This window comes from Corvus kubaryi, unplaced genomic scaffold (genome assembly GCF_017639235.1).
Source record: "Corvus kubaryi isolate FWS band 111438036 unplaced genomic scaffold, C.kubaryi_AGA036_p1.0 37394, whole genome shotgun sequence".
Classification (NCBI taxonomy): Eukaryota; Metazoa; Chordata; class Aves; order Passeriformes; family Corvidae; genus Corvus; species Corvus kubaryi.
The window spans coordinates 7,270,561-7,286,968 of NW_024581133.1; the positions used below are offsets into that span (position 1 = coordinate 7,270,561).

General features: G+C 41.9%; 1 long non-coding RNA gene across 3 annotated transcripts in view; it reads left to right on the top strand.

The window, feature by feature from the left end:
- LOC121669899 overlaps nucleotides 1–16,408 on the top strand; it is a 213,490-nt gene that overhangs the window by 167,894 nt on the left and 29,188 nt on the right. For 2 of the 3 annotated variants that reach the window (XR_006017928.1, XR_006017927.1), the window contains 2 exons: nucleotides 6,991–7,101; nucleotides 14,641–15,902. This is a non-coding gene — a long non-coding RNA (uncharacterized LOC121669899). The remainder of the gene's footprint in view (nucleotides 1–6,990; nucleotides 7,102–14,640; nucleotides 15,903–16,408) is intronic. The other variant, XR_006017929.1, reaches the window with a different exon arrangement.

The window sequence follows — 16,408 nt, forward strand, 5'->3', positions numbered from 1 at the left end:
GGAGACAATGTGGTGACCCTCTGGGTGCTGGATATTCCCCACTGGAAGTATGGCAGAGATCCCAGCTTCTTTCTGCAGCACTTGTTTCCTTTACCTCCTCTCTCTACCTAAAGTACCCTAAAGTAGAGGGGCATCTTCTGCTTCAGGTTTTTAACCCTTTTCTCTCCAGAAGAGCCAGGGAATCTGATTCACTGCACGTGGGTTCAACATGCATGTTATTTATTAGGATCAGCAGCTCTGTAAAGTTAGGCAAGAAGTTGCTTTTCAAGGTGCTGGGTGGCTCTAAACATTATTAAACGTGGTCATTAGAACATGCTTTTCCAACCATTGAACGGCTGTGAACATTAAATATTTTGGTTTAATAAGTGCTTGCTTTTTCAGCTGCTGAGTGGCCTTAATCTTTTTTTTCCCCTCATTAAAAAATGTTGTTTTTCCAGCTCATGAGCCACTGAAAATACTGGTTTTTTCTTCCTTTTTATTATTTTTATTTCTTTTTCTCGCTCTCTTTTTTTTTTTTTTTAAATTCATTGATCAGTTTATTTTTATTTTAAAAAAAAGGTGAGAATTTTGGAGCCTTTGGATAAAATAACTTGTTTTCAGCTACTAGGACAAGTATAGGGCAAGGCTTAAGATAACATGATAATCAAACCTTGCTTGTGTGAACAAGTTCCACTGAGATAAGAACAGCAAACTATCCAAACATCAGCAGATTGTCTTCTGTGTGTGCTCTGAAAGGATGGATGAATCACACTGCTGCGTGCCAGTTTTCCCACATGCCAATCAAGCATGTCCTATTGTGTCATCCCTATAGACTCAGGGGGCAAGGTATGAAGCAATCCTGGGGTCAGAGGTGAGGCCTGTGTGTTTTGGATTCAGAATGAAGATGATGCGTTTCACTTAAATTTCATTTCCCATAGTTGGTCTCTGAGGCAGCCCAGGTTACACAAGAAGAAAGGTAATTAGGAAGAAAGGTCTTTTGCTAAAGCCTTAGACTGGAAAAGCAGCTTCTGCTTTGGGCTCATCGTATGGCTGTGGGAAAGTAATCTGTGCCGTGAGTGTTGCCTAACCATCCCAAACATCTTGGGATGCTCACCATGCCCCACCTGACCTCAGCTGTCTTTCCAAGAAGGAGGGTGTCTCTGTAGGTCCGGTAGCCTCTGTGCTAGGACCACAAACTCTTGAGAATCACAGCTTAAGAGACATTAATTGTCTCTGTTTAGGCAAATAGATGGCACTCTTAGTCTTTCTCCTAGTTCTCCTGTAATACTAAATCCCAGGAATCTGCTGGACGCACAGGCTGTCCCTTACGGTGTTGCTACCACCCTTGCTCCCACATATCCCTGATTTTTAGGGTGGCCCTGATGGAGGAGGAGACGCTGACAGCATGGAAGGCAGTTGGCAGGAAGTGGCCAACACCTTGCTCAGCTGGGGATCTCTCCTGAGGGAGGCCCAAAGTGGCAGCTTTCCCCTGTGGCTGGGGCATTTGGCTTTCTGCAGCTCCTAAATCACCCACTTGGAATGCTCTGTGCATCAGCCTGGAAGGGAGTCAAACCGTTTTATGAAAGCTGCAATTAGTGGCTTCCCACAAATAGCATCCAGCACTGACAAGTGGCTGCTATGTAATGCTGTTTATGGGCTTGTTTCAGGTAATGGAATTTCATTGCCTTTCAGGTGCTCTCGCCACAGGAAGCACATATATTTTTTCAGCTCTGTGATTTTTTCCACTAAATTGCACAAATCTTTATATTTGAGCAAGTGCATTGGAAACATTTTACTCTGCATTTGTTTTGCTGTTCAAGCCCTTCATGAAAGGAAGAATAAATATGTTCTTCTAGGAAAACTGGGGTGAGAAAGCAAAGGGAGGAACAGAGATACTGGGAAACAAAACCTGGTCTTCACAGCTAGTAAATCAGTGTATTCGTACTGCCTCAGTATACCTGTGCTGTATTGGTTGATGAGGTAATCCAAAATTTCCCTTCTTCTCCATCCCCAGCTGTGGCAGCTCCTACCAACCTCTACCTGAACCCATATCTATCTGTGGCTTCTTTGGGAGACTGAGGATGTGATGTAGAAGGGCTTTTCTGGACAGTTAAATGCTAATTGCTAGGCATGGAGCAAATCAACCTGAGACTTCAAATGACCTCTTTAGCTGTAGTTGATTTAATGATATGGAATGATAGCATCTTTGTGGTTGGAAAACACCTCTGAGACCATCAAGTCCAACTGTTAACCCAGCACCACTAAGACATATCCCCAGGTGCCACATCCACACAAGTTTTGAACACTTCCAACACAATTATGTTTGGGTTTAATGTGGGAACAGAAGGCAAGGGCAGGTTCCATTGGTTCTGGCTGGCTCGTGTAGCATGACATTTTACCTGGGATGATACACTGCCTCCAGCAATCCACACTCCCTCCCCGTGTGGTCCATGCTAAGCAGAGTCCTTCTGGGCTGCCTGCAGTGGCATTTGATAGGAAAAAGTATCCCACATGAACAGCCTTGAACAGAAACCCTGTGAGATGTGATCACTTACACTGAGCCTGTTAGGTCACAGTTAGAGGCATAAAGAGCATTTGTTGGGAAAGCTGAGCACCCAAGTGCACAGCATCCTCTTTCGTTTGTGAGCCCTGCTGAAATCATGAGCCTCAAAGGCAAAAGAAGGCTGTGAACCCAAGGAACAGGTGAATCAAAGGCAGAGCAGTTGCTCCAAGGGAGAAAATTTGAAATCAAGGTTGCAGAAAACCACGGCTCCTAAGGGATAATGCAGGTAATACTATCACACAGCACTAAAACAATACAGAACTAATTAGCTCAAATATTTGCTGACAACATGGGTTTTGAGGAGAGGGGGGCATGGGATTTCATAAAACTTAATTAACTCATAGAGTAAATCAGTTTCATTCATTGCCACAACGGAGCCAATCAAGATAGGCTTACTGTTTGCTCATTTGGAAAACGATTAGGATTCCCATTTAGACTTAATTACAGTGCAAAGGTTGACAATTATCATCTTTGTGGAAGCACTGGATACCACAGTATCTCAGTTGAACATGTGCCTGTAATTATAGACATCATTTTCTTAGCAGAAAATGTAACCCACTTATTACCTGGATTTCATGCCTGTAATCACAGATAGTAGAAATTTTATAAAAAAAAAAAAATCAGAAGAGGGCTGGTGCTGAGTTACCTTGCATCTTTTCATAGTAAATTACTTTGTGCAGCTGTTTGTCACAAATTAAAATGTTGGTTTGTATTTTATAGTCCTCATAGAAGGGAATTTGTGGACATACCAAGGAATCAAAGCAGCCACATGGGTCATATTTTGACACTGCCAAGAGCAGCACTGCCTCAGATTGGTTTGGTTCATAAACCCTTCCTCATACCTCCCTGAAATTTCTCAGGTTACACAGGCATGTACTTATCATTGCAGAAACAAACTGCTGAGGGAAACTTGGTCAGTCACTTTGGAAAATCACAGCTTGACCTGAACCACAACCGAATGGACTCACCCTGCTGACCAAAATAACCCACATTAACGTTAAAGAGTGCAAGCAGTGCTTGGCTACCATCATTTTTAATCCTGCCAAACAAAAATGATAAGCAGGTAGAGATTCCTTCCTTTTGCCAGCCCAAATCCCACTAGGAGGCTGTTTCAACTCATCACATCTAGAGGCTGTGCCGTGGCTGAGATAAGAGAAAAAGAAAGTTCAAAACATTTTACAGATATTAGTTACAGATAAGGCAGGAGGTAAAATGAGGACGTAATAAACACAAGCTTGATTCAGAGCGATATGTCACCATCCCTGGGTCTCTGTTTATCCCACGGGCTTGTAAAGATGGAGGGAGCAGCAATGGATCAGCACAGCACTGAGTACTAAACAAGCACCAACACATTTAACAATAAAGTTGAATTAGCTTCTTCCCTTAATTATATTTATTTGCAAATTGTGGTTAGCAAGGTGGAAGTAGGCAAGACTCAAACTTTCCTGTATTTGTTTCACACAGGACATGTCTGACCTTAGATTAATGCCTGAACCTCCTGGGGAGAATGGCACAAGTGACTTTGGGACCAGGGCATCACATTTTTGGGTGGGTTTTTGCCTGCTTGCCAGCTGAAATGCTGAGTTTGCAACAGATATAAATGATTTGCAAGGAAACAGAAGGAAAGAATGACTTTGCACTTATATGTCCTCTTTATTTTCCATGCTCTGCAAAGGAATTTAGCATTCAAATTTTTTTCCTACCTTTGCTGTGCTTCTTTTGAAAAATTCTGTTTGCATCCAGAAATGAGCACTGCCCCACTAGGAGGGGAAGAAACCCAGCTTTATCAGGTCAGGTAATCCCTGTGCACCATAATCAACAAACAATGTCAGCAGGACTTCAGGGAGTGCATTTTTGTAGCTGTGTGGAAAGGCAGCTGGGAGTCTGGAGGCAGAAAGGGTTCTTTTTTTTTTGTTTTGTTTTATTTTTTGGTTTTCCAGGAATATTGACTTGTGTTTTCATTCTGTTTTTTTTTTTTTTTTATAGATGTAGATAAAAGGGAAGAAAACAAAGTTTTGAGGGTTGGCTGTGTCTTTTTGAAAGTTTAATGTTCAGGTGCTTTTAATATTGCTTGAATGCTGAGTGTTTTGTAAGGAGAATAAAAACAGTCATAAAAATAATAAAACAGGAAAAATAAGTCCTTACATTGTTTGAGGTACTTTTAAAGCTGAAAAGCCTTTGCTTTTATTTTGTTTCTTATACCACATTTACTGGAGCTTTATGTAGCCATGGAGCCTGTGTGGTATTATTGTGTTCCTTTGGAAAAAGCTGAGAGGGTGGATTTTTTTTGATGTCTTGGCTCCCAGCTGCCTGGCAGCACAAAGTTCCTTCAGATGTCAGCAGAGAATTCTCTTTGTTTGCAGGCTGAAGAGCCAGCTAAAGCCCTTGAATGCCAGGCACTGCCTGGTGTGACAGCAGGAGGACTTCCACATGTGAGCTCACATGGGAGCTCAGAGCTGGAGCATCTTGCTCACTCCGGGCAAGTCAGAACAGAGCAGCTGTGCCCCTGACACAGTTTTCAGGGCAGGATGAATGAGCTCTCTTTTGAACTGCTGAACTACAAATTCCCCTCCTGGCACAGCTGCCGTGGTGGGTGGGACAAGGGGGAGAAGAAAGAGTTGTTCAGGCAATAAGGCACCAATAGGGATGTGCAGGTGTGGGTGGTGGGAGCAGCTGACTTGCCAAACCCACTGGAGTTCACTCCACCCAGCTGAGTGCAGTTGGGAAATCTGGCAGGGTTGGATTGCCTGGTACCTGGAAAAGCTCATTTGGAATGCCTGGTATCTCCAACCAACCCACAATTAAGTGATTAGTTACAATGATCAGAGGTTTGAAGAAATACACAGGGTTGAGAAGTATCCTCACTTGTTTAAAAAGTAAGGATAATAGTTTTAAAAAAGTGCCCAAGGAGAGAAGAATCCTGTTAGCAGAAGGAAGGAGGAGGAAATGAATGCAGCAGGGATCTGTTAGCATACAGCAAATCAGGCCTATTCACTGATTTCATGCAGAACTAGTTGTGCCACTTCAGTGTTTATTTACCCACTACAGGAGTCCCAAATATGAAAACAGGCACAGAAACTTATTGGCACACAAGTATTTGTCATCTGGCAGTAGAGACATGTGGGATCCCAGGCAGGAGCTGCAGTGTTGGGCGTAGTTCCTGCCTTTGGAGTGAACAAGAACCAAAATCTTAAAGATGGGGTTCTGAGGTTCAAAGCCAACACTGTAACATGTGGTTACAAATCACTGACCTTGGGAAGATGGGAAAAAAGGTTCAGGAGCAAAGAAATGCACTGAAAACAACCTGCTGCAAGCTTCACAGAGCTCCATTTATATCAAAATACTTCAGTACCAGAAATCTTGGGTTGCAGTTACTTTCCTCCCTCACCCGCCTTTAGTATCATCTTTGTCTTTTTTGGAAGCCACTGCCAAAATTGTACATTTCTGTCTCAACCAGAAGCAGTCTGAACATCCCTGTTGTTATAACATTTCTGAATTAGTTTTGCAAATGGAAGAAGTTATGACTTGTCAATGTGAGTTTTGAAAAGCAAGTTGATATTCATATCCTTATCTGAATTTAGCCTGTCTGTATATGTTAAGTGATTAGTCTGTTTTTGACTCTTGGAGATGCTGCCAGCTTAACAGTCATCAGCTTGCAGAGGTGTAAACCCCACAAGAAGTCAAGAAAAGTCCATTTCTTTTTATAAAGGTTTCTGGAGGTTAAGCCCAGAGCAGAATATATGTGGAGTTTTAAATTGTAAGGATAAGTAGCTGAGATAGCTAAATTGTTACTTTATTATTGCCATCAGTCTAAAACTGAGCAGAGAGGGACTTTTTTTCTCCCTTTGCTTTTTACCACAGGTATTCTTAGCTGTGCTATTCAAAGGTGAGAGTGACTTTAGTGTGGTGGTTGTGAATAACTCTTGCATGGATCAGAGAATTGGTGATTAATAGAGAAGACTTTGGATGCACACAGGTCTCAGGTGTGTCAGAGTTTGCCTTAAGAAGGGATGAGAAGCAAGGCTTGAGCTTATGCTAAACTCCTCCACAGGATGACTGTAAAATTACTTTTGAGAGAGATCCAGGTAAAGCTTATGCATAAAAATTAATCCAAGTGCTCAAACCCAAGCAATACATTTTTGATACAGAGCATGCCATCTTGGTGAGCTGGAGAGACATAAAATTAAAGGTGAAGTGGCCCAGATCACCTTGGCTTTGGTGTTTGAGGCTTTTGAGTGCCTTACTTTGAAGAAAAATACAGAAATAAGTGCCTGCTGAATATGCTAATAACTTGAGAGGATTCAGAGGGGAGAGGAGCTCCTTGTATGTGAAAAATATCCTTGGGAACCAGTGCTAGACACTATGCAAAGTGAACCTGGCAGAAATGATGGGGAGAAGAACAGAACTGCTGAACAGGTTTGTTGTGGCTTAACATGTGTTTTCTGCAGCAGGAAACTTTCAGTGCTGGGCAGAAGGAAGCCTGCAGAGGACTGTGGGGAGAGGCAGAGCCAGCTTTTCATGGGAAAACTTCATCCAAGAATAGGATCCAAAGAAACTGGGTGAGTGATCCAGTGCTGTGCACTGAATGTGCATCGAGGTATTTGCTCTTGGCTATAGCCAATCAATAACTTCTCTTAAGGCCTTCCAACCCTCCCTGAAGGAAGCCCTGGGGGTGCCCACTCCAAGACACACCTGGTTTGCAAGCAGACAGCCCCTTGCAGGGGAAAAAGGAATGTTCAGTTTGTTCAGCGAGGAAGTATGTTTTGAATCTCAGTGTAATCTGACTCCCTGGATCAGGAGAGATAGTGCACGGGGTTTGAGACAGAAATACATCCAGTTCTTGAAGTGGTTGGGAAAAAGCAGCAATCTGTGTGGGAAAGCTGGAGAAATGGTGGGAGAGAAAAGAAAAATGACATGCATTAGTGGTTTATGCCTTCCAGACATTTACAAACTCTGGGTAATGCAACTCAGAGGGAATTGCAGTCATTCCAAGGAGGCTGCATGATTTAAGAGGGCAGCAGGGTTGCAGTTCGCTCTATGGTTTAACCCACAAATAAAACTTCCATCACGGGGTTGAATATCTGGAAGGAATTTGGGGGTGCATTTTTAGGAGCACAGGCATTAATAAGGCATAGATTTATTGCCTCAGTGACCTATCACCTCAGCATCATCTGGCCCTGTGCTGCCCATGGGATGGAGAGGTTAATGTGTAAAACACACCACAGCTTCAACAGATTTGGGGAAACAAAGACAGCCTTGCAGTTGTTGCACTTGTGATTTTTTTTACAGATGACAATTACTCTTTCTGCTCTATGCCTTAAAGACAACCTACCCAACCCATTTTCCCTTGCTGACCTACTCTCTGCTTTCCAGAGTGAGTTAAAACCAAGGCACCATGCAGATGAAGGGCCAGTGCCCATCATAAGGCCATGATCTAGTTAAATTAAAACTCTGTTATAAGTGCCTTTAATATGTTCTCCTGCCTGTTTCATTGAGTGATGTCTTCCAGTCCTTTTCTTAAAAAGCTGGTTCCTTAGGAAAGATCCTAGAGTGTTCCTCATTGTATTCCTCTTGCAGAGGCCACTTTGTTTTATTTAATACATATTGTTATCTCAAGCTTAGGATGAGTTCTCTAAGCGTTTTTCTTAATGAACTGTATTTCATGTAGTATTTTCCCTTTTCCATTCCATTCCATTCCATTCCATTCCATTCCATTCCATTCCATTCCCTCCTTGTATTTCCTGTATTTTTCACACTCCAAAATGCTTTTCTTCCTTGGTTTTTGACATGCTAAGATCAGACATATATCAGTATCAATAAAATCCCTCAATCTGTTTTGTGATGAACAACAGATGAGAACGACAGCAGTGAAAAAAACTAAGCATTCTCCTTTCTTGAAAGCCATTAAAAAATGGAGGAAAAGATATTTGGAACTGGGATGAGAACTTCAGTCTACTGAGGGTTTAATTTTTATCCTTATTTTATTAGGAAAAGGAAACAGAGGCAACAGGACTTGGCCAAATGAGTCAGTCATTCAGCCCAAGCAGATGTGCTGGCATGATTCTGGCATCTTTCAGAAATACCAAGACTCATTTTGATTGTGAAATACTTGCTGCAGTGTATTATCAGAGAGCCTCAAAGGGGTTCATTTCAGAGCTAGTGGTTTGAGGCTCCTCTGATGTGAAGGAAAAATAGATAATGCCTCATATTTCAGTCAGAGCATGAGCAAGGATGCAGAACAATCAAATTCAGCTCCTTTGCCCTTTATGCCATACTTCACATCTTACAGCACTAGGAGAAAGTTTGAGCCAGTGGAAGCTGGAGCAAACTTGAAGAGTTGCAGCAATGAATGGGACTGAGAGAAACTGAGTTTGGACTCATGGGAATATTTTAACAGCTCTTTCTGATCTACTGGGGGAATAGCAGGATAATTTAATTCCTGTTACTTCAGGTGTAAAGTGATTTAGTGATGATGGAAATTTCCAAAGTGGTGTACTCTTGATTTGCTTCCTTCCTTCTGCCCTTCTTGGGACAGCTCATCAGAACAACTGGCTTATGGTCCAGGCTGTAATTTGGCTCATGATTAAAGTCCTCCCTCTCCCATGTGCTCTCACTGTCCTCAGCACTCATTCCAGAGGGAATCTAACACAGATAACTGGTGACCATTCCTAGCCAGAATTGCCAAGACAAAGTGTGGAGTTGCAGTGTTGGGTACTGAGGGTAATTAAACAGCTGATCACAGCCCCATTTCCAATCCAGGCACTTTGGAGAGCTGGAATGAAATGTGTTCTGTGTGGCAGCAAAAGGCAAAGCACAACTTCAAAATACACCAGGGGCTACCCAGCCAAGGCAGCAGAGAGGTCAATACAGGCTGCTAAATTAGCTTCAGAAGCAGAGTGAGTGATGGGTTGATGCCCCACAGTCATCTGCTGCTGCCTTGTAACTTCTTTCAGAAGAACTGTCACCTTCCTGCTGGTTCAGGTGTGCTGCCCTCCTCCCATGTCAAATGCATGGCCTTAGAAGAGCTCCAAAGGCTTTCAGACCTTCCTTAGGCAGCAGTCAAAGTCTGAATATATTTAATATTCTAGTGAGATCTCACAGAGGAGAGAATATGTGCTGTGATGAATAAAAAATGAGGCATGCAGAGGGTAGCCTAAAAAAACCATTTTAACCAGTCGTTTGATTTTTCTTATGGACAAGGCTGCCATTTTTATTTGAAAAACATGAAAATCAGCTTTTTTAATAGCTTTTTTTTTTTTAAAGGAGAGGGTGGAGGAGTCTAAATGGCAGGTATTTTCATTGTGACCCTTTTCAGAAAAATGCCGTGCAAACATATTTCTGTAAAGAGCACACAGGGCTTAGGCTGCTCCGACAGTAGCCAAAGCAAGCAGCAAAACATATGAGTGCCTCCAGACTGCTCCCAGGGTTTTGTTCCACTGCCAAAAGCTGAGACATGCACTCACAGCATGAGGCAGCAAACTCCTCTTGTTTTATGTGCTCGCACACGAGGTGGATTTAACAGAAGAGATTGTTGCGCTCCCCTCGCTTCTTCCCTTCTATTTCTCCCTTAAGGTCTTGGTCTAAGAAAATAATATGGAAGTAATTCTGGATCCAGTGATACTGAAGGCAGATGAAACAGCTTTGCCAGTTGCAGCACATATTTGTCAAAACATCTGAGCTTGTGCACACTTGGGAAAGACCAGTTTCAGTGTGTTTCATCAGGATGCTTCTCTCTTGTGCCTGTGGATGGCCGGATACGGAGAGATTTCTTAGATACTGTGCGTGTTTCCTGAGGCTGTTCAGAATATAGGATCAAGATGCTGGGAGGGACTTTTGGTGTCTGCTCAGGAGGACCTGGATAGATAGAGGTGTTTTCCTTTCTGTGTCTTTCTGGCACTTGGGGAACTTGGGATGAGCTCTGTGTCTTGCTGGTGGGACATCATGCCCTAGGAGACAGATACACCCCATCTTCACAGGACAACCTTTCCTACCTTCCCTTTCAACTTGCTTGAGATCCTGCTCAGCTAATGGGAGTTAATTGTCTCCAGGGTAAGGAAATCAGCTGTAATTCCTGGCTGCAAGGGTTTGGTTGCTTAAGTATCTTCACTGGCACTGGGAGGCTCACATCAATTCAAAGTAGTTGGCCAGCGTTCGGTGAATATAAACCTCTGCAGGCAACAGTCAGAGCGTGTTGCTATTACCTTGGAGGAGGAAAACTGCTGGGGGATGGTGCACTTGCACCTTGAGGCCTTGTGCAACCATTAGAGTGGCTCTGATCTGCATGGACACTTTGATGGACACGGTCATGAAGCAAATGTGAGTGCTTCCCTCACCAAACCCTGCTTCCCAATCCATGCAACAGCTGGAGATTCAGGCCTGGAGTCTGCAGAGCATGTTTCCAGGATGAGCCTTGAGGAATGTGTCCAGTATGTATGAGGAATGTGTGTCTGCTGGCAAACATAAAATCATCAAACCTATAAATATGGAAATAGATCATGTCAGAGAAACTTTGATCACCCATGTGTAATTTTCTCGTATGCAGATGTCAGCTTTCATAAAGCCTATGAGTTCAGTTTCAGATTAATATGAGAGTTTTGCCCCCATTTATTTTGTATCACTTAAGAAAGGTTGACTGGGTCCTTACAAGGTTGTCAGCCTCGATTAAATCAACCTTTAGAAATCATCTGGTAGAACTGTGGCATGTATCTGTATTTGGAAATCTTCACTTGAACTGTCTTTTGTTCCACTTTGCTTATACACTAAAACAGGTGGACAGTAATGCTCTGTCATCTGCTATTCTTGGGTTATGTGGATCATAAGAGACAATTAGATGAAGAAATTATTTCTGAGGGTTTATTTGGAGAATTGCTTCTGTAGGTCTCCTGCCTGTGCAGGAGTGAGAGCAAGTTATGAAAGCTTTGGAGCAGTAAGTTTGAAGCCTCTTGCCCAGATCTCTCCACTCTTCCCCCCTTTTTCTGCTTCTGAACAAAGGGCCACAGATAGAGATCACAATCCTTTGCTAGGAAAAGCTGTCTTCTGAACACGTTTGTGCATGTAGAATATTTCCCAGAAGCAAATGCGTTTTTGTAATCTCAAGACTTCGCTTTGTGCATCGAGATCAGATCTTAAGCAATAGGAATTCATTGCCAGACTTCCCCTCTGCTATGTACAAATTCTGCATATCAAAGGTACCAGGGACAGGATTCATCTGTGCAAAATTGATTTCTTAGAATTTGTGAGGCCAGGTTTTATCCACTGGCACTGCAGGTCAGCAGCACGGTGTGACGGTGTGATGGCATCTCTGAAGGGCATTTCGCTTGTTTAATGACTAAACAGAGTCAGAAAAGGGGAGAAACATCTTGAATATGATGACCAAATTGGGGTGCAATGATTTCTTCCAGGTGTTTCAGGCATCAAACAACTCCTTGGCTCTGTCTGATCAGCTTTGAAGGTTACTATTTAAGATTAAAAATGTTTAAACACTAAAAAGTTTATGTTTTTAAAAGATCTGTTGTAGTTAGCACTGACAACCATCCCATAATGCTACTGTTGAAATAACCCTCCTGTGTTCATGAACCTGTATTTCCATGTGGTACCCAGAGCATAACTCAGTCCCTGTGCAGGGCTCCAAGGCTGTCAGCTCTGCTGTGTCTGCTTCTCCCACTGACAGCTGAGCTCACCCCAGCACCCATCTTCTAATTGTTCCCAGCGAGATTCAAACAGGGCAAGTCTGCTGATGGGGCAATGCTGTGTGGGTGACCCTGAACATTGGCTGAGGCAGACCCCTGTGCACTGATGTGCCTGCTTGTCTCTGAGCTGTCAAGGTGTCACCAGTAGCTTGAAGAGCTCTTATCTCTCCTTTAAGATGATGGAAATGACAAGATCCTAGTTTCTTACAGGCTGACTTCTTTAATTTCAGCTTATACTGGAACAGCCAAACTAAGGTAAATTATACACAAACATGCCCAGCCATCAGAACTCAAAGACTTTTGAACTATCAGTGTATTTCAGATGCAAAATGCTTACTATTCAATCTTCTTTCCTGCTGTGTGATAAAAAACTAGATACCTAATCACACTCTCTGTTAGATTTGATTTATATTCAAATAGTCCACTTGCTTTGCTGAGTAAGCTGCTCCTGTGTCTGGTTCTGATCTCAGGATTTAAGTCACATAACCTTGAAGCAGATAGAGACCAGTAGAAGTAACTTCTTTAAAAGTAGGATTAAACTCCTTTAAAAGTGGAATTAAACTTTAAAAGTGGGATGAATTCGACTGGCATGAACACAGAGAGCTGAATCATTCTCTCTCTGTGTTTGCATTCATGACTCTTAAAAGGAAATAAAAGGACTTTCAAAAAGGGATGAAGGAGAGATGTCATATGAGGAAAATGATAATGATATCGGAGGAAGTTTCTTATTTGATTTTTGGAGTGTAAAATATTAAGCTGGTCAGTGAGGGAATGCTACAGGCAGAATTATGGATTCTTGGGAATTTATGTTGATTCAGAGGAAAGTGAAATTTAGGATGTGCCCATATGGAAGGTGGCCTGAATATTTAAAACAGATTTGAGAGTGTGTAGGTAATTTTGCATTCAAAGAAACAGATGAATTGTTCCCCCTTGCACCCAAAAAATTCTTTGGGTTCTGTGTGTGTAGATGCATCAGCCCAGTGCTACCTTATTAACAGAATTGCTTTGAACAACCTGAGACCCTCACCAGAATCAGTAATTTACAAAGGTAAAAGCCACGATTCTGCAGATGTGCTGGTGTCTGGGTGAGATGGGGGACAATTTAAAAATTTCATTCACCTGATGGGTGTGGAAGGAAAGCCATGAAAGATGAGGATATCCCACCCAAAAGAAGTTGTTTTCTTGCTGCCAGTGTCTAGGAAGCCTCTGTGGTGCAGAGGTGAAATTAAAGCAAAACCTATTTCATTGTCCTGTCCCTTGGAGAAGCTGTATCAGCAGCCACACAAAAGAGATAGTGGGGGGCCAGGGAGGACTCTTGAAAATACCAAATATTCTCTGTCCTTCCTGGTGTAGTGTTCTAGTTACTTGTGGCTTCTACTGCCTAAACTCCATCAAAGTAAAAACTCAGTGCTGCTACTTGTTGTCTGTCCTTAAATGTTGCAAATTTAGGGGCTGATCTGCTTGGAGTGAGATTTTTTTATTGTGAGAGTTTTATTAGCTCACTTTTTCATCTCATTGTGGGGAACAGAAAAAAAAATTTATTCACTTCGGCCATAAAAATTAAGGGTGTGCTTCATTAACAGAGATGTTCTGCAGTAACCTCTGAACACCAACAGTGGTGACAAAAACTGGACTGCTTTTAAAACATAGGCAAGCAAGTGAGGTGCTAGTGCTAAGGAGCTATAATGACCCTAATTAGGGTTAATAATTTTACAAGAGATATTAAGCTTTATTAGTCCTGGAGGCAATTTCACCCTGTGGTTCTTGGATCTGGCCTGTGGTGTCGTCCTCTAATAGAGCAGCAGTGTAACTACACTGGTGTTACTCTTGGTTTGCACTGTTAAAGAAGGATGGACCCAACATATTCTCAGGGCATGTTTTGTAACACCTTATTCAGATTTTATAGAGCCCTACTGGTTTCCTCCCTCTTAAACACTTTAAAATTTTCTAACATAAGAGTGTTGTTTGGAAGGCTAAGAGAATTCAGGAGGGAGGAGGTAGTGAGGCAAAGGTGTGTGTGATAAATTAATGCAATTACTCAGGTTTGCACTACAGCTCAGAGACTGCACTGTGGGTGCAGTGGATGCACATGAATGCAGTAATAAAGGTAATATATCACCAGTATAAATAGAGATGGGCATGAAAACACCATCTGAGACCCACACTGTTTCTAGATACGTTGCCTTGCCACATCTGGCCCCGTGGTAACAGAATGGGGCTTTCATGCTATTTTTACTCCAGACTTTCCTTTCACATGACTTTTGTTTGACTTCCTACTCCCTCTCCCTCCTCCTCTTTGCCTCTGACTGCACTCCACGTGCATGACAGTAAACATGTAAAATCACATCAGCAAGGCAGTTACAGAGGGAGAGAAAAGACAAACTTTTTTTTTTCTTTTTACCTTCTCAGATTGCTCTCTCTGACTGCTCGTGCTGGCTGAAGGACTTGATTTGGCTATTTCAATCTGCTGAAATTGCTGCTAAAACAACCTTCTGGACTTCTTGCTCTGGCCCTATCTTTGGACCCTCCCTACAGAACAAACCTCTCAATCAAATTGTTTTCCTTTAAATCCTCATATATCTCAGCAACTCATTCCCTTATCCCAAACATACCCACTTAACTCTCATCCACTGCTCCTGTATTGAAGTTTGTAAGGGACAATTTAAAATGAGATATGCCATTCTCCAGGTGTGGCAGTGGTTCCATTTGTTCTTTCCAAGTATCTTTGTCTTTCTACAGACGTTCACTGTGTGAGGATCTCTTTGCGGGGGCAGGTAACCTAATTATAGAAAAATGTGTGAACAAGGCCTGTGGTTGCTATCTTAAGTCTTCCAGATTGGTAATGAAATCCAAATTTGTGAGGGGTTCTAAGAACCAGATCTTTGATTTTTGACCAGTTGATCAAGGAACTTGATCAAGTAATGCTTTATTCTGCTATGGAATTACTCAACTGGGAGACAAACCCCATAAATCACCACTGAGGAATCTGTGAGAATGAGCATTTTTCTCCCATAAGAGATGTTTAGTAGAGAGATTGTCCTGCATAGCTTAGGAGGTGCAAAAAGTTGTTCAAACCCATTTTTTTCCTTTCCTCCCCTCCTTGCCAGAAGTGTGAACACAGCAGCACACTCCCAAAACGTTCTGTAAAGAGACTCCCTCCCACCTTAACAAATATCTATGGAGAAGCCTTCAGTCTGTATTTATGCAATATTAATATAAGAAAATCAGTGCTCTTCTTTAGTCTCAGAGTGAAAGCCTTAGAAAGGTGTTTTAATAGATTTTTGTCTTACTGGCTGGCTTACCCTGTGGTGCACCCATAAGGAGTTATGAGCAACTTGCCGATGAAATATTTCACTTCGAACCTCTGATTCAATATATATGCGAGTCCATCTGCAGTGGACTATTTTAATATCCCTTGATCTGCAGTAACAACTATAATTAAAGCCAAAATGAAGTTTCTATTGCTCCTTTTCTTTTTTTTTTTTCCCTCATGTAAATGTTCTCATGAAATATTATGAGCCTGAATGTTTTACAGATGAGACTACCAGGCCAAAATTGGAGTTTTTCTGAAAATACTCTTAACAAAATGCAGAACCAAATGTTTGGTGTTTCCTGGGATTCCCAGTAATTTGAGTACTTTATGCAGCAGCTTCTTCACAAGTTGTTTTGAGGTAAATATTCATGGCAAAAGCAAAGTTGTATGTCAAAAATATCAGTGAATAATGGATGGAACACACTAGAACATAATGCACATGCTTGCATGTAGTCTCTCCTGCAATAAAAATGAGCAGCGTTCTGCTTTATACCTCAGTGTCTGTAATAACCACACACAGGTAGGAATTCAGTGAAAGTCCTGTAACATCTGGGTAGCCCATTTTTCCATTACAGATGTTGTTTCCTCCCTCTGTTGTTTTTATGCACTCTAACTAATAAGGACATTGCAAATACTCAAGCCTTGGAAGTAAATATTTTTCTTTTGGAATTAAAATAAACACCATTCAGTCTCGATAGCTTTAACTTTTGTTCCCTCTTGTTTTATCTTTTGCTTAAAACCATAATAATAATAATTATAATAATAAAAACCATTCTGTCTTGTTTAGGCATTTTCCAAGTCAGTACTAAACTAAACAGAGAAGTTACTTTCTACTGGCCACTGGAGTTTTTAGAAACTCAGAGA